Consider the following 25,956-nt stretch of genomic DNA (forward strand, 5'->3'; position numbering starts at 1 on the left):
TCTTGACTCTAGCTGCATATGTATCAAAAGATGGCCTAGTCGGCCATCACTGGAAAGAGAGGCCCATTGGACACGCAAACTTTATATGCCCCAGTACAGGGGAACGCCAGGGCCAAAAAAATGGGAATGGGTGGGTAGAGAAGTGGGGGGGAGGGTGTGGGGGACTTTTGGGATAGCATTGGAAATGTAATTGAGGAAAATATGTAATTAAAAAAATATATATATAAAAAAGAATGAACAGTGAGTTAATCAATTATTCAATTGTAGACCATTGACAAGAGTCTGACGGGCCTATTTTTTGGGTCCACACACCAGGCAATCAAGAATCTGAATAAAAATTTGAACTTACTGTGAAACCAAGATACTACATATGAGTCCTACGAAATACATTGTACTACCAAATCTAGGTAATACAATGTGGCCCATCCACTCAGAGAAGGGGAGGGGGGACTGGAGGAAGAATTGTGGGAGGGGGGTGACTGGGAGGAAGGCAATGAGCAGGATGTAAATTGAATAAAGAGAAATCGATTTATTAAAAAGCAGGGGAGTGTTTTTATAGTCAGGCTCAAGGCCTAGGTACATAGCATGTGCTTACAAATGTGGAATCTTTTTCAGTTAGTAACTTAGTTCACTATCACAGTTAACAGAACACACCAGGAATGCTGGAACACATTTCTGATGAGGATATAACAAAACTACAAATAAAGAACAAGTTACAAAAAAAAAAAAAAAAAAGAAGAAGAAGGTGCCTTTTAACTTGGAATCTAATTTAAACCTTAATATTAATTTGTAAAAGAAAGAAAAACTGGAGTCTGCAAGCCTATCACAAACACAATTTTGATTACTTCCTGTGTTTGAGACTGGGTCTAATTCAGATGCCCAGCTGACTTTGATTCCCTAATCACACTACAATGTATAATACATATTAAAAGTATAATAGATAGCAGAATGTATGCGCCTTTGAGCAAATATNCCTAGCATCAGAATCTTCTATAAAAGAGAAAGCTGAGAAGTCATTTGGTGTTGGTCTGGTTATTGGTAAAGGAGAGTGATTTTGAAAAATTGCAGGCTATTCCCTGGCAGAGATAATGACATAAGAAGATAAAGTTAGGCCAGGTAGTGGTGGTGCACGCCTTTAATTTCAGCACTTGGAAGAGGCAGGATGTTCTCTGAGTTCGAGACCACTCTGGTTACAGAGTGAGTTCCAGGCCAGCAAGAGCTATACAGAAGAACCCTGTCTCAAAAAAATCCAAAAAACAAAACAAAAAACAAAAAAAACACCAAAAAAGGAAGATACAGTTAGATCTCACCCCTATGTGCAATGTTAGCTGCGGAGAGATGTAACCTAACACACAGCTTCTCAACACTCTGAGCTGAAGTAACTGTGCAAGTGGATTGGACANATCTGCAAAGGAGTCCCCTCTAGTTGGAAATTCAANATACATTGGATNAAACTAACCTCNCAAAAGTNTANGAATTTGNATTATGAATTTATGTGANTTTATCCATATTTGCTTGTGTAAAAGTCTTTCCTTCTGTGAGGGTGNCTCTCTTCTCCTGGTTTAAGAGAAGTTTATTGCTCCAAACTTCCCCCAAGCTTAGCAAGCAAGAGGCATCTGGACAAGAGGGAAAGGCTCTAGCAATGACTCCTTTCCTTAATCACCCACTCCCTTTCCTTGAAGAACTTTCATAGGAAACTTTTTAGAAGAACTTGGAAATAAAGATTAAAGACATATTTAAAAGTACCCCACTTTTCTTCCTGTGACTTCAACTAACAGCTGGAAGTTGGAGCAGCCCAGTTTCTATGGAGATAGAACAAAAGCTACTCAATCCCCTGCTGTTTTTAGAGGAAGCGCTGAAGACCAGAGATTGCAGCGCCCAGCCTTGCCTCAGAGGAACTCAGGCAGGTCAGCTTCAGCAGCAAAGCGACTGAGACTTAAGATAGGCAAACGTCTTAATACTAAACAGCAACCCTAAACGTCTCTGAACACCAAGTCTTCTCACCTCAGAAACTCTTCCCCTTCAACTGCCTCAAGAGGAACCAAGAACGGCCAGGTCTGGTCCCCTGCATCCCATCACCCTGACTCCAGCTGCTTAATGCCCTGCTCCTTCCCGTTAAGGGCAGTGGTCACACGCTCACCATGTCGCCACGTCGTAGATCGCTGGCAATTCCCTAAGGCCCCTGTCAGCAGAGATCAAAACACATCAGACCAAACTTTCAGCCTGCTCACAACGGAGAGGAACGGAGAGCAGGGGAAACAAGGTACACGGAAGAACACGCCTCTACTTCTATTGGCGGGCCAATCCAGAGGACCTGATTGGTTAGTGAGACTTGATTGACATGACCACCTCCCTTTGGGTTAGAGTGCGTTAAAGGCGCACAGCTTAGGGCTTCCCAGCTCGGGTTTCTTATCCAGGAGCTGACCCTTTTCAGATCTGCAAGACTTTCTTTCAGCCCTGTCCTCCAATAGTCTATCTTTCTGTCATCCAGAACTCAGCAGGAATTTCTTCTTCCTGCTCCTCCAAGGCCGCCAGCGGTTCTCCTCCTCCTCGCTCCGCCCCCTCCTCCACCAAGGAATCAAGAGCCACACCTTGCACAGTACTTTATTCAACTTGGAGCCGAATAAACTATAGATCCAAGGATATTTACAATTAAAGAGAGATTTTAGGACACCAAATGTGATGTTTGCTTCTCTCATTTTACACTGACATCAGGAAAACCGCAGGTAATATTCAACTGCTACTTATGAGACTCCAGACAACCCTGGGAGAAAAGCAGGGGATGGATTCCAATCACTATGGAGCACTATTGTTAGCCAGCACGTCTTCCTATGTGGGAAGGTGAAAAAACATGTCTGTATTAGTAAAGGTTTTCCAGATGAACAGAACTCAGAGCATGGATCTCTCTGACTATGCAGAAAGTGGAGAGATAAGAATGGCTCACAGAATGTGGCCCCACTAGTAAATCAATGACTGTAACAATGGAGAGTTGAAGAAAACAGTAGTGCCTGTATGTCTCAGCTGGTTTTCAGCATTTAACAGAATTCCAAAGATGGAGCCTTAATGCTAGAAAAATTAAAAGACCTTGCTGGCCAGTATGTGGGAAGAAGAGAAAGAGAAAGAACTACCATCTTCAATATCCTTTATATATGTAGGCTCACAGTAGAAGTTCTGGCCTAGATTACTTTTTTTCTTGTCAACCAAAACCTCCAGAGTAAAGAAGGGTTTTCCCATCTTAAATGTTAAAAAAAAAAAAAAAAAAGAACAAAACAAAAACCCCTCAGAGTGCCCATCTGTTTGGTTTTAGGTAACTGAAATCCTGTAACTACAGTCATTTGAAATAATTGCATTGGTGGCAACAACAGTTGNCAGGAAGTTCAGTTTTTATCCAAAGTCTTTCTTTTTAGATTTATATATTTTTTTATGTATATGAGTACACTGTAACTGTACAGATGGTTGTGAGCCTTCATGTGGCTGTGGAGAATTGAATTTTTCAGACCTCTGCTTCACACTGGTCAGCCCCACTCACTTAGTCCCTGCTTGCTCTGGCCCAAAGATTTATTTCTTATTATTATACATAATTACACTGTAGCTGACTTCAGACACTCCAGATCTCATTATGGATAGTTGTGAGCCACCATGTGGTTGCTGGGATTTGAACTCAGGACCTTGGGAAGAGCAGTCAGTGTTCTTACCCACTGAGCCATCTCACCAGCCCCTTTATCCAGATTATTAATTGCCTGGTCTGCAGACCAGAGTAATGGCCAGTCAAGGTGCCTATCAAGATGGAAAATTGGTGACCTCACTGCTCATTGCTAATTTCAAGTACAGCCATACCAGGAAAACGTTCACCTTCAAAGCCTAGCCTAGAAAAGATGCAGGACTGTCTTCCCATCATGTGGCTTTAGAGACAGGATTAGATGTTCAAGGCAATTATCAATTACATAGCATGAGCCAGCCTGGGCTTCAGGAGACCTTGTCCTAAGCAGCACTTGTAAAAGAAATGGAAAGAAATTCTTGTGCCTGGGAAACATCACAGAATGGATACAAGTAAGAGATCAGAGCAGTGCTGCATTTAAAGGGAACCAATAATTGACTTTTTACAACCATAAATATTATTGAAAAAACACATAGCCATTCTGACTTTAAAAAGAGCAGTCCATTTCCCAGTAGAAGGAATAGCATTTTTTCAATACTGTTTGACCTTGCCTCTATGTGGATTGTTGCCTGTTGAGACCTGTAACTTGACACACACAACTACAGCCAGTGAAGTCCTGTGTTTTAAATGTGTGAGCTGACTTAAATTACAATGAGGATTGCATATATCTCATAGGACAGTAGTAACCTAACTGCAATTTGAGTATTCACTGGCTTAACTGACATCACAAATCATACACCCACTGATCTAGTCTGCTTTCATTTAACCAACATGAATTAAGACACACTGAAAATTATAAAATTACCTCNATGCCAGCATCAGGCACTTTTCATTATGGCGACTCCAGCAGCTGATTACCCACCCTGTTTCCCCCATTAGTGTACACAATAAACTTCTTCCTATTCTGGTCAGAATGCACAAGTTATGCCCCTCATGCAAATGCTTTTCCTCTTGACTCAATAAACAGTTGATTACATGACTCAAATGCATAATTTTAAAACACAGTGGTGGTACAGATGTTAACTTAAGAATTTAGTTGTGGCTGGTGAGATGGCTCACTGACTGCTCTTCCAAAGGTCCTGAGTTCAAATCCAAGCAACCACATGGTGGTTCACAACCATCCTTAATGAGATCTGACACCCTCTTCTGGTGTGTCTGAAGACAACTAGAGTGTACTTACATATAATAAATAAACAAATCTTTTTAAAAAAGAAAAGAATTTAGTTGGTTTAAACAATAGGATAGCAATGCTACTGCCCTGAGAGATATCAGAGTGGAATGAGAGCTACATGACTCACCATAGGAAACCTTGTCTCAGAAATAATTTTCCAAAAGGCTGGAGAATTAGCATCCTTTCATAGGAAAAGATCACTCATTCATCTTTGACTGATGCCCAAAGAAGAGCCAGCCTAGAACAGAATTTTTAGTTCCAAATATGCTGTTATACCTAAGTCTCTCTTAGGTTTGGGCCACAGCTTATAGTTTGAACAATAGTCACAGAGGCAGATGGAGATTTACAGAGTCAAACAACCTTCATGTCAATAATGTATGATCTAAAATTAAATTTAAAAGATATATCAATGCCACAACTCTCCATATACAATGGACAGAGAATACAAACAGAAAATATCAAGGAAACATCACCTAACAGCACTGTGGTTACCGTTATTAAGTGAGCAGGTTTGCTGAGCTAGTCTAACCTAAGAATGAGGCTGCTTTTTTACTAAGCAACTTGGTTCAGAGGAAAGCCAAAGGTGCTTCTCTGTAGGACCAGGAAGAAGTGCATCCGGAATGCTGTGTGTCTCAAGGCTGTGACATCTCTGTAGAAGATTCCATATTTTTTTTAAAAAGTTTATTTAATTATTTTATGTGAGTACACTGCAGCTATCTTCAGACACACCAGAAGCAGGTGTCAGATCCCATTGCAGATGGTTGTGAGCCACCATGTGGTTGCTGGGCATTGAACTCAGGACCTCTGGAAGAGCAGTCAGTGCTCTTAACCACTGAGCCATCTCTCCATCCCCAAGATTCCATATTTTATACTTTATTTTTATTTTACTTATGTGAGTCTATTGCTGAAACATGTCTGTGTGCATTACCTACAGTGGTCAGAAGAGGGCATTATATCATTCTGGATTTCAGTTAGAGCAATTGAATTACAGCCATTTGGCTTTTTACAATGCATCCTGCATTACCTGGAACAACATCCAATGCTCCTATGTCTGTATTTATTATATTTTTCTTATAAAATTAATTTTTTGTTGTTTTTTCGAGACAGGGTTTCTCTGTATAGCCCTGGCTGTCCTGGAACTCACTTTGTAGACCAGGCTGCCCTCCAACTCAGAAATCTGCCAGTCACTGCCTCCTGAGGGCAGGGATTAAAGGCGTGTGCCACCACACCTGGCATGAAATTAATTTTTATGCATTTAAATTAGAACATAATACACCACTTCATGTAACCTTTACCTTTTCACATTTTTCTGATATATTCCCAATAATGTCAAATGAGGTGGGAGGTTTGGTAAAAAAACATGCTAGCCTAGTGAGATAACTTCATTTCCTTAACTGTATGCAATACACCTGTTTACAAGCTTGAATGTACAACTACACTGCTAGATGCTCAAAAATCTCTTTGTCTATGCCTGTTTACATAGATAATATACCTTTCTCTTAAGCTCACCCAGGAGGGCTCCTTTGCTCTCTTTCTTCAAATCCTGTCTCATCTCTGTCCTGCTATTTCTTACCACTCTGCTTCCACAATGCTATTCTAAGTCAAGAGATAGAGACAGAGTCCAAAAAGAGTGCCCACCAGGCGAAAGCTCAAATGTTTTATTGCTACAAAACCAGGCTGTATCTCCCTTACTACATCCTTTGCAGGCTGTAGCAGGTCAGCTCCAGGGGGAGGTAGTGGTGGGAGGATACAGGTCAAGTCTGTAAGGAGTTGAAACTTTTCACCTTTACAGAAGAGCATCTCAATGCCATCCAAACTGACTTTGCCCCAAGTCATCCAGCAAAGACCTCAAGACCCCTCCCAAGTAATTTGCCTCAAAATGGGCAGGCACTTTCCATTCTTTAGCATTCTATTGTACTGAGGCTTTGGCTTTCAGAGGCACACCCAAAATACACCTTTCCAAGACACACCTAGCTGAATCTGAAAAGGCAATATCTTCCTAAGTTTGGATATTTCAATACCAATTAGGTTTTCTATGAGCCATATTCAAATATCTTTCAACAATTTATCCCCTTACTTCTCTCCTCTCCGTCCTAAATTCTTCCCTGCCAGTTTCTTCCTTGTTACATACATGTGTGACTATGAAGACTCAAATACATAAATAAAACTTGCTCACTGCATTTTTATTGGTTATGTGTATGATTCAAGGACTGACTGACTTGCATTGATTAGCCAAATAGGGAACTCACTGCCTGGGGCTAATTCTCCTACTTAAGAGTTCCACTCTTTAATAAGCAATAGGACTTGGGGAGCACAAATGACAGATCATGATGAAAATAAGATGGGTCCTCTTCTCTGTGAAGTAGATTAAGTACCTACCTTGAATCCAAACGCTGCAAGTGAGCTTTTTGCTTTTTGTGGTGGCAAACCTCTCCCACCTTAGATATAGAGGTAGCTGTCACCCAAATTCCCCACAATTATCATCCTATACTTTTCCCCTACTCCTCTGAAAGACTTCCAGGTACTGGAAAATAAGTATGCAACATAGAAGCAAAGGGCAACATTCTCATTTAAACACCACATCTTGCTTCAATGCCTAGAGAGTGAATTCTGTTTCTTACCCAACCAGATTCTTGAATTCCTGGTGTTGAACCCAAAAATGGGCCAGCAGGATACTTATCAATCATCTAAAATTGATTACCTCAGTGTTCATTGCTAATATTAGGTACGGTCAAAGGAGGGAACTTTATCAACTCTTTTGTCCTATCCCTTTCTGTCTCCACTTTTCAAGCACCATGATTACAGGCCTGGGCCATCATGCCTGGCTGAGGTGGCTTTCATTTCACTGATTAAGTCATTGGAAACACATCATGAGTAAGAAGAGCAGTTCCACATATCTATTCAGTACTGACTTAACACTCTGAGTCTCAGTTTCACCATCTATAGAATAAGGACAGAATCTGCCCTAGTCATTTGGTGACTTATAACAGATGTTATGATAAAGAAAAACAATAGTGTTCCTAATGTGAAAGACAGGGGAGTTTAGGGCAGGAAGGCTGCATTTCATGATTGACTTCTGTTACTAAAGCTAGGACCACAGTCTGTGTCCTAGCTACCCTAATCAGAGAGATTCAGCCAATCATCCTTATTAAGCCACTTAAAAGAACTGATTTATCTAGCTGTGACATGCCCACCTATAATGCTGGTAATCTGGAGGCAAGGTGGGCAGAATTCTCTGATGTCCTAGAACAGATAGTACAGTTCTAAGCCATCCAGGGGTTCATAGTAAGAATATTCTTTAAAATAAAACAATAAAGCCGGACGTGGTGGCACATGCCTTTAATCCCAGCACTCATGAGGTAGAGGCAGGCAGATTTCTGAGTTCGAGGCCAGCCTGGTCTACAAAGTGAGTTCCAGGACAGCCAAGGCTATACACATAAACCCAGTCTTGAAAAACCAAACCAAACAAACAAACAAACTGTTGGGAGCTATTAAGACAACTCTTGATCTCTAAATTGGGCCTCTCCCCCCGAGAAGAAAAGGGGGTCAAAAGTGGGCCACCAATACACCGATTCTGAGAACAACCACAGAATATTCCACCCCTAAGTCATCGCTGATGTCCTGACCACACCCTGATACCACCAAGTTCCTGCTTCCCAGCGTAACTGCCTAAAGAATGTGTAATTCTATTGCCCCCCTCCCACTAATAAGTACTTCTCCTTTTGCTTGTATTGCCCCACCCCTCCCACTGATAAGTATCTGTATTTCCCCTTTTGCTTGTGCATTTAAGCCTTGGGCCTTTCGCAATACATTGGGGTCTTGATGCAAGCCAGAACGTTTCTGTGTCGTTTTTCACACAAGACCCTCATCTTTCTCTACCCCCCCATTTGGTTCTTAGGAGAAGGTTCCCTGATGGACGGGTCAACAAACAAACAAATATCAAAAATAAAATTGAATAAAATAAAAAAGGAAATTTCTAATGAGAATTGAAAACAGAATAACAATATTTGTTCTGTGTGACTAATTTGAAACAGAATTTTCTCCCTTTTCTAAGTTCTGAACAGAATTTTAGCTCCATGCTTTCCTGAAAAGCATTTAGTTAACAAATAAACATTTATTATACACAGAAGTCCTTAACTAGAGGGAAAAGTCATTTACACAAATGAGATTCCAAGGAAAATTCAAAATTCTTGACGTCCACTGTAACACTACACCACAACTGCCGCAGACCCTCTGGGTCCCTGTGTCTGCATGGAACGGGGTCTCTCAACGAGGGTGGGCAAAGTGTGGATGAGTGACAAACAGGCACACACAGGAGAGTTTGTGTGTAGACTCTGAATGTAATTTACAATTCGAGCTTCAGACTTTTATACAGAAGACAATAAAGAAATTGGGTGACATACCCGCAAGGTACAATTGAGGTAACCGGATGCTTAATGATTCTTACACAGAACAGAGGAATGAAAATGCAAAGATCAGAAGGAACTGGGCAATAAAATAATTGAGACAAAGTCAGCCCTATCTAAGGTCAGCTATAGTCTTAGAAGCCAGGTGTGAGAACTTTTCACCCCTAGGGCAAGGGCTTTCACACCCAAGTCATGGTTCTATCTAGGGAGTTCCGTTTTAGCTAACCATCTCATGAATAATGCAATACTCTAAAACCACAGCCCGATCTGCTTCCTAAACCATTGTAAATTCCTGTAAATAGGTGTAATTCAGCTATAATTCTAAGCATCTATTCTGGTTTCCCCTATGGTCAGAAACTTCTTTCTTCCTAGGTGATGGTAGATTCCTGTGAAGGGCAGTGACCTAACTTTTACTCAAAGAGATAGTGTAATACCAGGGGCAGTACTGAAATCCAAGCCCAAGGTCTTGCTAAGGACGAACTAGGACTGTTGGAACACTGGTTTAGCTATGTCAGAATTCAATCTTAAAAGGCACTTATGATAGGAAAATATTGAAAGAGAGCACGTGGATCCGTACACTAGACTAACTCGGGAATGGAACTCGGGAATGAAAAATTACTGTATGGGTAGGGAACGCTAGACTCCGGGAGGAGAGCTTCCTTGAAGCCCTTTTGCCTCATGAGTGACTTTTAAGCCTTTCCGGCCTGTCCAGTTGACTCGACTGGAGAGTGTAGCACACAACCAAAGGGAGAGCTGAGTATCCAATTCCTACCATCCAGGTATTATACAGGGATAATGGGGTAGTGACAGAGAGGCTTTATGGCCTAATTGGAGACACCCCAGGGGGTATGCAAGGCGATATCATAGACTGATCATTGTAGTTGCCTGATAAAAAGAGGGGAAGAACAGGAAAGGACTGACCCACCACAGCTGAATGGATACAGAGAATACAATAGAAGGCAGCTGGTGTTCAGCTACACCCCAAGCATTGCACTCCAGAGGGCCTTTTCTTCCTCTTTCTTTTAAAATCAAAGCCTCAACCACCCTCAAAATCCATACTCTAAAGTTCTTTCGAAATGCCTGACTTCCAAAGTTCTAGAGTGACCTCTGTTTTGAGGTCCCAGGTGCCCTGACACCAGCCTTGATGTCACCTAGAATCACCACCACTCAGAATTCAGAAATGAATGTTTTACAGGCATTAAGGAACCAGAATAGGATCCAATTCAGCTAGTCAATCTTCATACATGCATGGTACTCTTCTCTCATGACAAAAAGCATAAATTACATCAGAGGTACACCTGACATGCATTGACAGGTGTGCATGTGGGCTCCTACTGCTGCCAAATGAGTCCAGAAAACATACAGATTGTATTAGAAAATTTTTAATAAAATGAATTTTTTCGATTTTTCTTTTCTCTTTCTTTTTGGATTTTTTTTTTTTTTTTTGAGACAGAATGTCACTATAAAACATGTCTAAGAACTCACTATGTACACGGCCCTGGCCTAAAACTCAGAGACAGTCCTACCACCATCTCTAATGTCATAGGTTTACAGGTATGCACCTCTAAGATGAGCTGAGATGTTTTTTAAATGACTTACATTTGAACCAAAGAACAAATGACAAGGTAAGGACTGAAGAGTAAACCTCATGGTTTTGATGATCAGTATTACTGAAATGTAATAGTAATAATTTAAACTGGCAAATCATTTCTTTTTTTTAAAGATATATTTATTTATTTTTTTATTATATGTAAGTACACTGTCACTGTCTTCAGACACTCCAGAAGAGGAGTCAGATTTCGTTACGGATGGTTGTGAGCCACCATGTGGTTGCTGGGATTTGAACTCCAGAACTTCGGAAGAGCAGTCAGGTGCTCTTACCCACTGAGCCATCACACCAGCCCTGGCAAATCAATTCATGTTTTCAAAAATGGGGTTATTTTCTTGGCTTTGTTAATTTCCTCCATGGGAAATTGTTTCACCTGTGTTTGTGGATATACAGCTGTGCCATGGGTGTAGGCAGCAGTGAGAAAGCACCTTACAGCTGTCTAATATCTAGTTCCATTATGGGAGTTCTAGAGGTACAACCCAAAGAGGTTTTGGCTGCAACTCACACCGTTGTTTCTTATTTTGTTTAACACAGTTATATACTGCTGATGTGTGACATGCATAAGACAAAACCTAAGTATAGAAATAAGCAGCCTGGAGGTGGTGCATGTCTTTAATCCCAGCACTTGGGAGGCAGAGGCAGGCAGATTTCTGAGTTCGAAGCCAGCCTGGTCTACAAAATGAGTTCCAGGACAGCCAGGCCTATACAGAGAAACTCTGTCTCAAAAAAAAAAAAAAAATTAAGAAAGAAAGAAAGAAAGAAAGGAAGGAAGGAAGGAAGGAAGGAAGAAAGAAAGAAATTGTAGATAATATGGGTCTCTCACTGACTGAACTCAGGTCATCAGGTTTAGAAGCAACTAGCTGTACCCACTAAGACAGTTGTCTGGCATTCATTTGTGGTGCTGAGAAAAGTGTTCTAAAGAAGGGTTCCCACCTAAGAATAAAATGACACATTTTTAAAAGGACTTAGCAGTACATCATTTTCTTTTGAAGGTAAAATGTGTTCTCACCTTATACTGTTTTCCTCCATCCTTATAGAGCAATATGGTTACAATCTAAAAGGAAAGCAATGATTTCTGGTAAATGTTTGGTTCACTGTGAAGGAACAAACTGTGGGAAACTAGACCCTCAACAACTCTCAACCTGAAGATCTGGCTGACCCTTTGAAGGGAGTTATGTCACCCCCTCCTTCATTGTCTCCACCTGGCGCCTGGGACTGCCAGCTTCACCTCCTCCTTTATGTCTCCATTTGGTGCCTGGGACAGTTTATGGCACTCCAAGATAAGCTAAAAGATGTTTGATGGCTGCCTGGGACTGTTTTAGGGCCTACATTCCAAGAGAAGCTGCAAGATGTTTGAAGCCTGCAATCAGCATCTGCCCCAGATGTCCATCCCTTTCTCTGTATTTTATTATACCCCCTTGACACCTCCCTATTTTTTCTCATTGTGTGCTTATAACCAGGCTCTTAGCCTCCATTAAACAGACCTTGAACTCTTTGCTTGGTCTCGCTTCCCTTTCTCCGCCCGTTTCTCTTACAGGCCTCGGTCCTCCTACAGCCATGGAATAACTAAGTCCTGATGGAGGGACCGTTCACCTAATCTTATTTGAGCATCTATGAGAAGGCTCAGTGTGAAACACATCTGGTGTGCAAGGTTGGCAAACTAATATTGATCATATATAACGATGGCCAAATGTGATCACACAAAGTCATCTTCCAGTCTCCACATATCCAAGATGACTATTGCAAGCCTTTAGCTAAAACTCCTAGGACTGGAAGATGTAGATCATGAATTGGCCACTTCCTGTAGACAAGCAGGTCTCCCATTGGAGAAATAAGGACATTACCTCACCCAAAAAAATCTTCGATCTACTCTTGACTTCTTGGTCTAGCTCTTTCCTCTCCCTCCTGCTCCCCCTTTCACCCCATTCCTCTCCCCATCTCTCTCCAGTGCTCATGTCCAGCCTCTACTCCTCTGTTCTCTCTCTGCCCTTGTCTATCTCTACTACCTGCTTAACTCCCCTCCCCTGTGCTGAATAAACTCTATTCTCTACTCTCTCTGTCTATCTCTGTCTGTCTGTCTGTCTGTCTGTCTGTCTCTCTCTCTCTCTCTCTCTCTATATATATATATATATATATATATATATATATATATATATGTGTGTATATATATATATATATATATATATATATATATATATATATGTGTGTGTGTGTGTGTGTGTGTGTGTGTACACACAAACTTCCTTCTAAAACCTGCCCTCTCTATAAGACAAATAGGGAGAAGAGAGCAAAGAAGGAAGAAGTGGTCAATCAATAACTGGCCCAAATTGAGAACCATTCCATGGACAAGAACCAATCCCTCACAGTATTAATGATATCATGTTATGCTAGCTGACAGGATACTAGCAAACCTCACTTCTGAGAGACTCTAATGAACAGCTAACAGAAATACATGCAGAGATGTGTTTGGAAGAGTTCAGGAAAAGATTGAGGGATCCAAAGATAGGGAATCCACAGGAAGACCAATAGAATCTACTACCCTGGAATCTTGAAGGATCCCAGAGACTGAACAACCATCCAAATTGTAAGCATGAACTGGACCTAGGCCCCCTCTCATATATGTAACAGAGGTACATATTGGTTTTAATGTGGATTCCCCAACAACTATAGTGGTGGCTGTCTCTGATTTGATGCCTGCCTGTGGATTCCATTACCCTAACTGGGCTGTCATATCTGGCCTCAGTGAGAAGATGTGCCTAGTCCTGTAGAGAATGATGTGTTCAGGCTAGAGGGGTTGAGGGGCGGCAGAGTTGAGGATCATACACAGGACTGGTTCCTCCATCTCAAAAGGGAATGTGGAGAGGAGCTGCGAGAGGGTGGTTGGAAAAGAGGGGCTGATACTGGGATTTAAGTTGAAAATAAATAATTTTTTTAAAAAGTGAAATCAATTGTTGAGTCTTAAAAAAGACAAATATGCTGAAAAAAAATCTACGTAGCTGTACTAACTTTGAAAAGGAGAAGGCAGGGCTGGAGAGATGGCTCAGCAGTTACAAAAACTTCTGAAGGTCCTGAATTCAAATCCCAGCAACCACATGTGGCTCACAACCATCTGTAAGAAGATCTGATGCCCTCTACAACTACATTGTAGTTACATGTAATAAATAAATAAATAAATCTTGAGCCATTCCCCTGCAAAGAGAATGGCATTAAGAAGGTACTATTTAATCTTGCCCCTAAATGCAATGTAAACTTCTAAGATATGTAAACATACAATGTCTAAGTTAGGATTTTACTCCTTAGTTAGGGTTTTACTGAACAGACACCATGAACAAAGCAACTTTTTTTTTTTTTTTAGATTTATTTATTATATGTAAGTACACTGTAGCTGTCTTCACTCCAGAAGAGGGCGCCAGATCTCGTTACAGATGGTTGTTAGCCACCATGTGGTTGCTGGGATTTGAACTCTGGACCTTTGGAAGAGCAGTCGAGTGCTCTTACCCACTGAGCCATCTCACCAGCCCCAAAGCAGCTCTTATAAGGCAAAGATCTAATTGGGGCTGGCTTACAGTTTCAAAGTTTCAGTCAATTAGCATCAAGGTAGGAGCATAGCTCTGTCCAGGCAAGCATGGTGCAGGGGGAGCTGAGGGTTCTCCATCTTCATCTGAAGACTGCTAGCAGAATACTGGCTCCCAGACAGCTAGGACAAGGGTATTAAAGCACACACCTACAAGGCCACAGCTCCAACAGTGACACACCCTGGGCCAAGCATATAGGAAACATCACAAATACACACAGTTAAAACCAATGGCCTGTTTCTCACCCCTCTGAGATGAATTACCTATGAAAGTGAATAAAACATATCTGCAGGGCACACCCTCTACTGGTAAACTCAATATTCACTGGATCAACCACATCTCCCCAAAATCTATGCATACAAATCTGGTAGGCACGTGACATGAATTTTGTTTTTTGTTTTTTGTTTTTGTTTTTGTTTTTTGGGTTTTTTTCAAGACAGGGTTTCTCTGTGTAGCCCTGGCTGTCCTGGAACAAGCTCTGTAGACCAGGCTGGCCTCGAACTCAGAAATCTGCCTTTCTCTGCCTCCCAAGTGCTACGATTAAAGGCATGCACCACCACCACACAGCCGACGTTGAAAGGAAATAAAACTTGAGACCTGTGATTCATGTAATTTATGTCAAATAGCCCAAAGAGTTGTTTGTGAGCTTTGAAACCTGGGGCTGAGAACATAGCAGAACAGACCAGGACATGCCCGGGCAGGCCTGTTGCCTCCCTATCTACCAGCCCTCTGACCTAAGTTAAATGTTAACAGGCTGCTGATGTTTAAATGGACCAATCATGTGAAACCGCGCCAATTCCTCCCCCAGCCCGACTCCTTTCCTATAAAAACCCCTAGCTTCCAAGCCTCGTGGTCAAATCCACTGTCTCCTGTATTAGATACATTTTGACCCGGAGCTCCACCATGAAAATACCTCGTGTTGTTACATCAAGGTGGTGTGTTCTGTTCGTGATTCTTGGGTGCATGCAAAATCGGGAGTTGAGTGGGGGTTTCCCCACTAGGTTCTTTCAATGAGAATTATTAATACATGCAGGGAAATTATGAAATCCTTCAGCATGTCACAATGAGGTACTTTTGCATAATTGTGACTCTAGCAGCTGATTGCTTACAATATTTCTCCCTGTGAATTGTACAAGAGACTACTCTCATTCTCGTGTGAAGTTAAAAGCCATAGTCCACATCCAAATCCTTTTCCTCTTGCTGTGATGCAAAGTTGACAACATGATTCAAATGGGTAACTGAAAAACTGAGTGGTGGGACACCCAGATAATTGAAGGGCTTAGCTAGGTTAGTCAAGAAGACATGTTATTGCCCTCAGGAGCAACAGTGGGATCAAGGCCACCAGAGTCAACAAGAGCAGCTTTTCTCCATCTCATTCTAGACTGGAAGCAGCTGCTCTAGAATCAATATGTATCTCTTGGAAGAAATTATTCCACACATTTAAAAGATTATTTTTTTTCAAAAAATCTTTTAGTAACAGCCTACATTCAGCTTGAGTTAATGCTCAAAGAGAAGACAAGCAAGAACAAAATTTGTATTCCACATTTGCTGTCATTCTGAAGGCTGTTTTGTTAACAGTCTGAAAATAAAAAAGTACTTTATTGTTTATAGTCTGAAAAGAAAACAGTATCCTACTGATGTAATCTCTCCATTTCTTTGAGCATTAGTGAGAAGGCTCAATGGGAAAGGTCTAAGGTGAGCAAGGCTGGTAACCTGACCTTGATCTCCACATAATGGTGTCCAAAAGTAGAAGCCAAAAAGTCTTCCAGTCTCCACATATCTGTGCTGACCTAAAAGCACATCACCACATCCTACACAGACTCAAAGTCAAAAAATATAAAAATCTCACTGCACTTACATCATCCTACATCTGCAGGTAATTTCCTTAAAAGACAGAAGTAGCTCAAGATGAAGTGCCAACTCCATAACTCACAGGACATGAAGAAGCATGGGCTGACAAATAATATAGACACACACATTGCATAGCAAGCTCTGTTGTGAGATATACAGTTGATTGCTGATTAGTCTACATTTCTATGAGATAGAGGAATATGATAGGAATTTCATTGTTCTTTCTATTTCCATCCATTAAGCACTTTAACATTAATATTATTAAAACACATTAAAGAAAAAGGACACACTGAGCATACATCTCCTATCTCTGGAGTTGTACTCAGAAGGCTGACACATGAGTATCAAGAGGTAAAACGAAATGCTGACTAAAGACTGACAACAAAGCCAGGCTGGATAATAAACAACAATATCTCAAAGAAGTTCATGAATAAATTGAAACAACAAACAGAGATCACCATGCTTTTACTAGCAACCTTACTGGAAATGTATAATCACACAGATTCTCATATTTAAAGAATGGACCACTTAGAAGAGGAGTATCCAACTAAAATCATTGCAGCAGAAAAATACCTTTCAACAAGTAAAGTTGAAATAAAGGTGAACTGAAGTCACAGAATGAACTCAAGGATCCCCTAATAAACATCTGTAAATGGATTTGAAAGTCATGGAACAAACTTGAATATCAATTCCAAAAGGTTGAAAATAAAAACCACCACTAAGATTGGTGATCTCCACTATAACACTTGTGTGAACATGGGAAATAATTTACTCCCTTCAAGGCCGTGATGAAGAAGAAATGAAACAGAGTTTTTTCCCTAATATCAAAAACAACTATGGTGTCTATAGTCTCTAATGAGATCATCAACATACATAGGGTTTTTCTCTTGTATAAGTGTTTTCAATTTCCTGACATGAAGATGATGTAAAATACTGTAAAATATTTACATGCCTAGAAACTTGGCCAAGCAATTAAGAAAAGTTTATTCCCAGGAACCAGGTCAGCGTTTTCCATCTTCCTATATTTTCTGCTATACAACAGCTTAATTTTCTGGAAATCAGCATTCACACAATCACACAAAGCCACAGACAAAGCATAGCCTAGATGAAGCAAGGCAAATTCTAGGATGAAATCATTGGCTGGGAAATAGACATAATAGCATAGAGCATAAATATCTGCCAAGCTCATGTGCTGATTAAGGCTTATTATAAATATAAAGGCTGTGTGTCTTTTACCTGAAAAATAAACGGCCAAAGGTGGGGTGGAAACCCTGGTTTGGGATTTTTCTACAATACTTAAAATGTTTTATCATATTAACAGAAAACACACAAATATGCACCTAAAGTTTTACACATGAATGAGTTTAGTGGAATATGAAATTTAATAAACTGTGAAATTTAAACCAGTATCTTATCAATGAAATTGAAAGGGCTTTTGAACCTATGAATTTACACATTTAAAAAAATAGAGACATCATCATATTTGAGCAGATAGTTGACACTTGCTAGAGTTTTTCTCAGGAATAAATAATTTTGTGTAACTTAATGAAAGTGGATTGGCTAAAAACTGTTCCTAGTCCATCAGAGTCCTAGACTGCCCTACTTATGAGTTCTTAGAGGTTGAAAAATTACTGTGACATGCAAATGTTAACAGATTTAGTATAAGCTAATGGCTTTCCTCTTACAGAAACATACTGTGAAGTGCAAAATTTTATCAGAATGACTACATTTGTAGGGCTTCCCTGCAGCATGGAACATTGTGTACATTCATAAGTTCCCCCCTATACACACCTCTGTCTCCCCAGTATGTGCTCCTTGATGCATTAGGAGATAAGTATGTTGGGATAGGTTTTAGCATACAGTTAATATAAAGAGGATTTCTTGCCAATACAAATATGTTCATGATGATTAAGACTATGGGCCGGGCGTTGGTGGCGCACACCTTTAATCCCAGCACTCGGGAGGCAGAGGCATGTGGATTTCTGAGTTCGAGGCCAGTCTGGTCTACAGAGTGAGTTCCAGGACAGCCGGGGCTACACAGAGAAACCCTGTCTCAAAAAACCAAAAAAAAAAAAAAAAAGACTATGGATATTTGTAGATTTTACCATATTATATACGTCCATAAGCTTTCTTTACAGTATGAATTTTTTTTATGCTTTTTAAGGTACCTGTGACATACACAGGCTTTCACACATAGACCACATTCATTGGGTTTCTATCCAATATGTATTCTTTTATGTCTTTGGAGGTTATAGTGTTGTAAAAAGGCTTTCTCACATTTATTACATTTGTAGGGTTTCTCTCCATTATGAATTCTTCTATGTGACTGGAGGTGACTATGTTGTGAAAAGGCTTTCTCACAGTTTTTACATCTGTAGAGTTTTTCTCCAGTATGAATTCTTCCATGCCTTTTAAGCCGACTGTGTTGTAAAAAGGCTTTACCACACAGATTACATTCATAGCATTTCTCTCCAGTATGTGTTCCTTTAGGTCGTAGGAGAATACTGTGACTTGAAAAGGCTTTTTCACACTGATGACATTCATAAGGTTTCTCTCCCGTATGAATTCCTTCATAGCTTTTAAGATGACTGTGATCTTCAAAGGCTTTACCACATTGCTTCCATTCATAGAGTTTCTTTCCAGTTTGTGCTCTTTTACAAAGTTGAAGACAATGTTGAGCAAAGGCTTCAACAAATTGAATCACTCCATGGGATTTCTTTTCTCTATGAATCCTTTCATGCCTTTGAGCATGACTGTGAGCATAAAAAAAAAAAAAGACTTTATCACATTGAGTATATTCAGACGCTCTCTCTGCACTCTGACTTCTTTCATGCCTGAGGAAAAAAATGGCACATGTGAAAGCTTTATCTCACTGACGAATACTTTCACCTGTATGATTTAATGGTACTATTTGTCTAAATATAAAGAGGAATTAGATCTTAAGATTTTTATCACTTTGCTTATATTCATGCTGTTACTCCTTCATTATGGGTTGGTTTTTATCTTCAAGGATACCTGAGAAGGAATGAGCATGTATTACATGGTTCAGCTATATATATTCTTTTTCTATTAGAGGGATTTCCCATATTTGAACAGAAGAGGGAGAACTCAGACCTTTACCATACTAAGTATATTCCAATTTTTCCTAGACTGTGGGTCATTCTATATTTGCAAATATAGTATTGTGAATCAGAAGAAAGAAAAGCATTTCCACATTTCTAGGACTCAAGAGAATTTTCTATAGAATGAGGTTGCTGATGTATTGTCAATGAAGCTGGAAAACCAATGATATGAAACTTGTATCACATTCAAAAATCCATCCTAACTGCAAGCAAATGCATGTCTTCTAATTGTTCTGGGAGACAGAGGGAGGTACACTATTTCATTCAATATCCCTTAAGTACACGTGGCAGGTATCCATTAGGATATATGATACATCTATAAAAGGACAACAAGCAACTAAAAAGTTTTAACATTTTGTTCAGTGAGTATAATATTTTGTTCCTCAGTGATATGTGATATAGGGACTAAGGTTACGGTACAACATCATTCTTACCTCCCAAAAGCTTCTCGTCTCAATCAACTTAGCAATGTTACTACAAATATACGAGTAACACTATCTTTACTATAGACTATTTGCTTCTTAGAAGATTTTGGTCCTATATGTACTACATTTTAATGTGTATGGCTTTTACATAATGAGAAGAAATGGATTGCCAGCTGTACAGTGTAGATCTAATATGGCTATGTTTCAAGTGATGATATACACTATTTCCGTGTCCTCTTTCTTAAAGGAAGCCTTGCAAAAACAAATCAGATGCAGGACCCTGAGGACTATGGTTTTGTTAGAATGTAGGAATAACCAATACACTTATAGTTGTACTTATTTACACTGCTGCTTTTCTTTAAAACTTTCAGCACACATTAAAATTTCTTCAGAGGCATATTTGTATGAGCTTGCACATGAAAACTACCTTCTGCATTCTATGAAGCCACAATTACTCTGATACCTAAACCACACAAAGACCCGAGAAAGAAAGAGAACTTCAGACCAATTTCCCTTATGAATATCAATGAGAAAATACTCAGTAAAATTCTTGCAAACCAAATCCTAGAACACATCAAAACAATTATCCATCATGATCAAGTAGGATTCATCCAAGGGATGAAAGGTTGGTTCAATATATAGAAATCCATCAACATAATCCAGTATATAAAAAAACTGAAAGAAAAAAAAACACATGATCATCTCATTATATGCTAAGAAAGCATTTGGCAAAATCCAGCACCCATTCATGATAAAAGTCTTGAAAAGATCAGGAATTCAAGGACGACACTTAAATATAATAAAAGCAATATACAGCAAACAGTAGCCAACATCAAACTAAATGCAGAGAAAGTTGAAGCAATCCCACTAAAATCAGAGACTAGACAAGGCTGCCCATTCTCTCCCCACCTAATCAATATAGTACTCAAAGTCCTATCCATAGCAATTAGACAACAAAAGTGGATCAAAGGGATACAAATTGGAAAGAAAGAAGTCAAAATATCACTCTTTGCAGATGATATGATAGTATACATAAGTGACCCCAAAAATTCCACCAGAGAACTCCTTCAGCTGATAAACAACTTGAGTGAAGTAGCTGGATATAAAATTAACTCAAACAAACCAGTGGCCTTTGTCTACACAAAGGATAAACAGGCTGAGAAGGAAATTAGGGAAACAAACCTTTCAAAATAATCACAAATAATAAAAAAAATACCTTGGTATGACTCTAAGCAAGTGAAAGATCTGTATGATAAGAACTTCAAGACTCTGAAGAAAGAAATCAAAGAAGATCTCAGAAGATGGAAAGATCTCCCATGCTCATGGATTGGCAGGAGTAATCTAGTAAAAATGGCTATCCTGCTGAAAGCAATCTTCAGACCCAATGCAAACAATTTCCATCAAAATTCCAACTCAATTTTTCACAGAGTTAGAAAGAGCAATTTGCAAATTCATCAGGAATAACAAAAGACCTAGGATATCAAAAACTATTCTCAACAATAAAAGAACCTCTGGTGGAATCACCATGCCTGACCTCAAGCAGTACTACAGAGCAATTGTGATAAAAACTGCATGGTATGGGTTCAGTAAAAGACAGGTAGATCAATGGATTAGAATTGAAGACCCAGAAATGAACCCATACACCTATGGTCACTTGATCTTTGACAAAGGAGCTAAAACCATCCAGTGGAAAAAAGCCAGCATTTTCAACAAATAGTGCTGGCTCAAATGGTGGCTAGCATGTAGAAGAATGCAAATTGATCCATTTTTATCTCCTTGTACAAAGCTCAAGTCTAAGTGGATCAAGGAACTCCACATAAAACCAGACACGCTGAAACTTATAGAGGAGAAAGTGGAGAAGAGCCTCGAAGATATTGGTACCAACCAAAAATTCCTGAACAGAACAGCAATGGCTTCTGCTCTAAGATCAAGAATCAACAAATGGGACCTCATAAAATTGCAAAGCTTCTGTAAGGCAAAGGACACTATCAATAAGACCAAGAGGCAACCAAGAGATTGGGAAAAGATCTTTACCAATCCTAAATCCAACACAGGGCTAATATCCAATATATACAAAGAACTCAATAAGTAAGCCTCCAGAAAACCAAATAACACTATTAAAAAATGGGGTACAGAGATAAACAAAGAATATTGAGTGGCTGAGAAACACCTAAAAAATATTCAACACACTTGATCATCAGGGAAATGCAAATCAAAACAACCCTGAGATTCCATCTCACACCAGTTAGAATACCCAAGATCAAAAACACAGGTGACAGCAGATGCTGGTGAGGATGTGGAGAAAGAGAAACACTCCTCAATTGCTGGTGGGATTGAAAGCTGGTACAACCACTCTGGATATCAGTTTGGCAGTTCCTCAGAAAATTGGACATAGTACGCCTGGAAGATCATGCAATACCACTCCTGGGCATATACCCAGAATATGCTCCAACTTGTAATAAGGACAGACACAGGCTCCACTATGTTCATAGCAGCCTTATTTATAATAGCCAGAAGCTGAAAAGAACCAGGTTGTCCCTCAACAGAGGAATGGATACAGAAAATGTGATACATTTACAGAATGGAATACACAGCTATTAAAAACAATGAAATTATGAAATTTTTAGACAAATGGACTGATCTGGAGGATATCATCCTAAGTGAAGTAACCCAATGACAAAAGAACACACATGATATGCACTCACTGATAAGTGGATATTAGTCCAGAAGCTCAGAATACCCAAGATATAATTTGCAAAACACATGAAACTCAAGGAGAAGAAAGACCAAAGTGTGGATACTTCAATCCTTATTAGAAGGGGTAAAAATACCCATTGAAGGAGCTACAAAGACAATATTCAGAGCAGGGACTGAAGGAAAGACCATCCAGAGACTACCACACCTGGGGATCCATCCCAGAAACAACCACCAAACCCAGACACTATTGTAGATTTTAACAAGAGTTTCCTGACAGAAGCCTGATATAGCTGTATCCTGTGAAGCTCTGCCAGTGCCTGACAAATACAGAAGTTGATATTCACAGTCATCCATTGGACAGAGAAGGGGGTCCCTAATGAAAGAGCTAGAGAAAATACCCAAGGAGCTGAATTGGTTTGCAGTCCCATAAGAGGAACAACAATATGAACTAACCAGTACCCCTAGAGCTCCTTGAGACTAAACAACCAATCAAAGAAAACACATGGTGGAACTCATGGCTCTAGCTGCATATGTAGCAGAGGATGGCCTAGTCAGTCATCAATGGGAGGAGAGGCCCTTGCTCCTGTGAAGGTTCTATGCTCCATTATAAGGGAATACTAGAGCCAGGAAGCAGGAGTGGTTGCAATGGGGAGCAGGGGGAGGAGAAGGGGAGAAGGAATAAGGGATTTTCAGGGGAAACTAGGAAAGGGGATAGTATTTGAAATGTAAATAAAGAAATTATCTAATAAAAAATAAAAGTAAAAATAAATAAAAATGAAAGAAAGAAAATTACCTTCTCTATCTCCTAGAACTTGGACAATGTTCTTCAGTAGTTTTGTCGTCCCAATTAAATCCTAAAATAGAGTAACAGGAAATGTATGTGTGGAAATTAGGTAAAATATAAGTTACTATCTTTAATGAACCTTAGAATTATGCATGATTTATTCACAAAATTCTTCATCCATCTCTATTGAAATTACAGATGTGCATCAAAAGAAACAAACTGTTTTTTTCCAGTTTTAAAACAGGAAAGGGAATTCATAGTCTTACCTATAGCATTGAGGTTGCTGTAGGTCTCCAGCATGACATCTTTGTAGAGCTTCTTCTGAGAAGGATCCAGCAGAGCCCACTCCTCGTGAGTGAAGTTCACATGCACGTCCTCATAAGTCACTGCATTCTAGAGCATCCCAAAAACGTGTACAAAAGAAAGCACAATAGAAACAACATCGGGCATCTATTCTTCATAGGCATTGTGTTCATATAATTCTGGGGCCTGTCCCACTTATTTACTCACACCCAAGTTCTACTGTAACTACTAAGTCATATTAGAAAGATACTTAATAATGAAGTTCACCCTTGTCATTTCTCAGCCCTTTGAATAGGATGTAGCCTACTAGAGAAATGTCAGTTACAGATATAAAGAGGAGACAAGTTCTACAAGATCAATAGTGCTTACCACACATCAAAGAAATTGTAGTAACATTAACAATTACTAAACGTAAAAATCAGTAAGCATGCTGGGTCTACTGCCTTATGTCGTTAACACTGCAGTCAGGGGACAGAGGCAGAAGTATTACATTGAGTTGGACACCAGTGTGATGTATCCAAAGAGTTCTAGGACAGACAAAGGTTCAAAGTAAGAATTGTCCCTTGCCAGAGTTCATCAACCTAACCAGAAAGTTAGAAAGAACTCATAGGTTTTTAGTGAAATTCTTAATAGAGTGATACATACAATCTAGTTCTGAATTCATCTTCCAGAAACCTGAGGTGCACCAGTTCACACTATAACATTAATAAGATACTATCAAAAAGGAATATATGCTTAAACAGTTATAATTGGACAGAAGAAAATACTAGTAATGTTAATGTTGATTAGAGGTAAACAAAGGGAGGTAGAGATAGCTCAGAAGTGCAGTGTAGGGCATGGTTCTGATGCTCTGACTGGGATTTGGCCTGTAAACTCTGAAGGTCCTTTTCTCCAATTAGCACTTGAACCATCAATAAAGTGGCGAGCAGCCAATGGAAGGATGGAAGAGGCAGGATTTCTAGGTTCCTGAAGGTGAAGGAAAAAGAGGCAGGAAGCAGGAAAGGGAGATTGGCCATGCTTGGAAGGGTGAGAGAGTCACCAGCCAGGTGAGATCCCCCTGGAGAAGGCACTGGACACCTTCCCAGATGGTAGCTTAGAAATGCAACTAAGCTGAGAGCAGACTTAGGGTGTTGAGCAAGGAGAAGGAACCAGGGCAACTAGGCTGAGGGCAGATTTTAGATGTGGAGCAAGGAGAAGGTAACACCAAATAAGTTAATGAAAGATTTAGACTGTTGAGCAAGTATTAAAAAGGACACAATAGCTGCGAGAGGCAGGGAAAAGCCCAGCCAATGAGCCATAAGGCAGGGTAAAAATATTAGTGTGTGTGTGTGTGTGTGTGTGTGTGTGTGTGTGTGTGTGTGTGATTTTAATCCATGGAGTGAAGGGAACCAGACTTGGGGCTGGCAATATTGATGTCTGGAGCTTAAGAAGAGGTAGTTGCTGGGTGGTGGGAATGCACGACTTTAATCCCAGCACTTGGGAAGCAGAGACAGGAGGATTTCTGAGTTGGAGGCCAGCCTGGTCTACAAAGTGAGTTCCAGGAAAGCCAGGGCTATACAGAGAAACCCTGTCTCGAAAAACCAAACAAAAATACAAAACAACAACAACAACAACAAAAAGAAGAGGTAGTTAAAAGGCTACACACTACATGAAAAGCTCTTGCTGGCCCAACAAATATGTGAGCTCAAGTTCCTGCCTGTATTTTCAGGGACCCACAGCTATCAATTCTTCCTCTTACAGGAGATCTCAGGCCATCTCTGACTACTGTGAGGACTGGGCACACATGAAGTTTATATTCATGCATACAGGCAAAGGACTCACAGTTTACTTAACTTATGTCACAACAAACACATCAGGGAGAAAGAAGGTCAGCAGCTGCCATCCAATGACTGAGAAGGGTCAGCAGTATTATCATCATGAGTAGTACCATCCTTGGAAAGAGAATGATAATGCATCCAGAATTTGAAAAATCAAGATGTGGTCGAAGCTCAGCACAAAAGCACATGCTTGCCATATAAAAACACGTACACTACAGACCCATCTGACAATAAAAATAAATAATTTTAAACTATGAAAACATTAACTAAGCAAAACAGCTTAGAATCTGAATTGCTAGCTATCACTTCTACTCCACCTTATGTGATTCAAGGACAGAGTCTATTATGGGGAAGGCGTGACAGGAAGGAAGAACATGAGATGGAAAATGAAGGATGAGTTTCAAGCAAAGCAGAATAAACAGAAAGAGGGGGAAATGGATTAAGCCTGTAGTCACTTAAATCTCATTTCAATAAGGAGTTGCATCTAAGCAAACACATTTTTTTTTTTTTTTTTTTTTTTTTTTTTTTTTTTTTTTTT

The 25,956-nt window shown here is 39.9% G+C and overlaps 1 pseudogene; it reads right to left on the minus strand.

Annotated features, from left to right (window-relative positions):
• Positions 1–2,140: 2,140 nt before the first annotated feature.
• LOC110288501 overlaps positions 2,141–25,956 on the minus strand; it is a 25,703-nt pseudogene continuing 1,887 nt past the window's right edge.

The sequence above is a fragment of the Mus caroli genome, unplaced genomic scaffold (genome assembly GCF_900094665.2).
Source record: "Mus caroli unplaced genomic scaffold, CAROLI_EIJ_v1.1 scaffold_7515_1, whole genome shotgun sequence".
In the NCBI taxonomy this organism is placed as follows: Eukaryota; Metazoa; Chordata; class Mammalia; order Rodentia; family Muridae; genus Mus; species Mus caroli.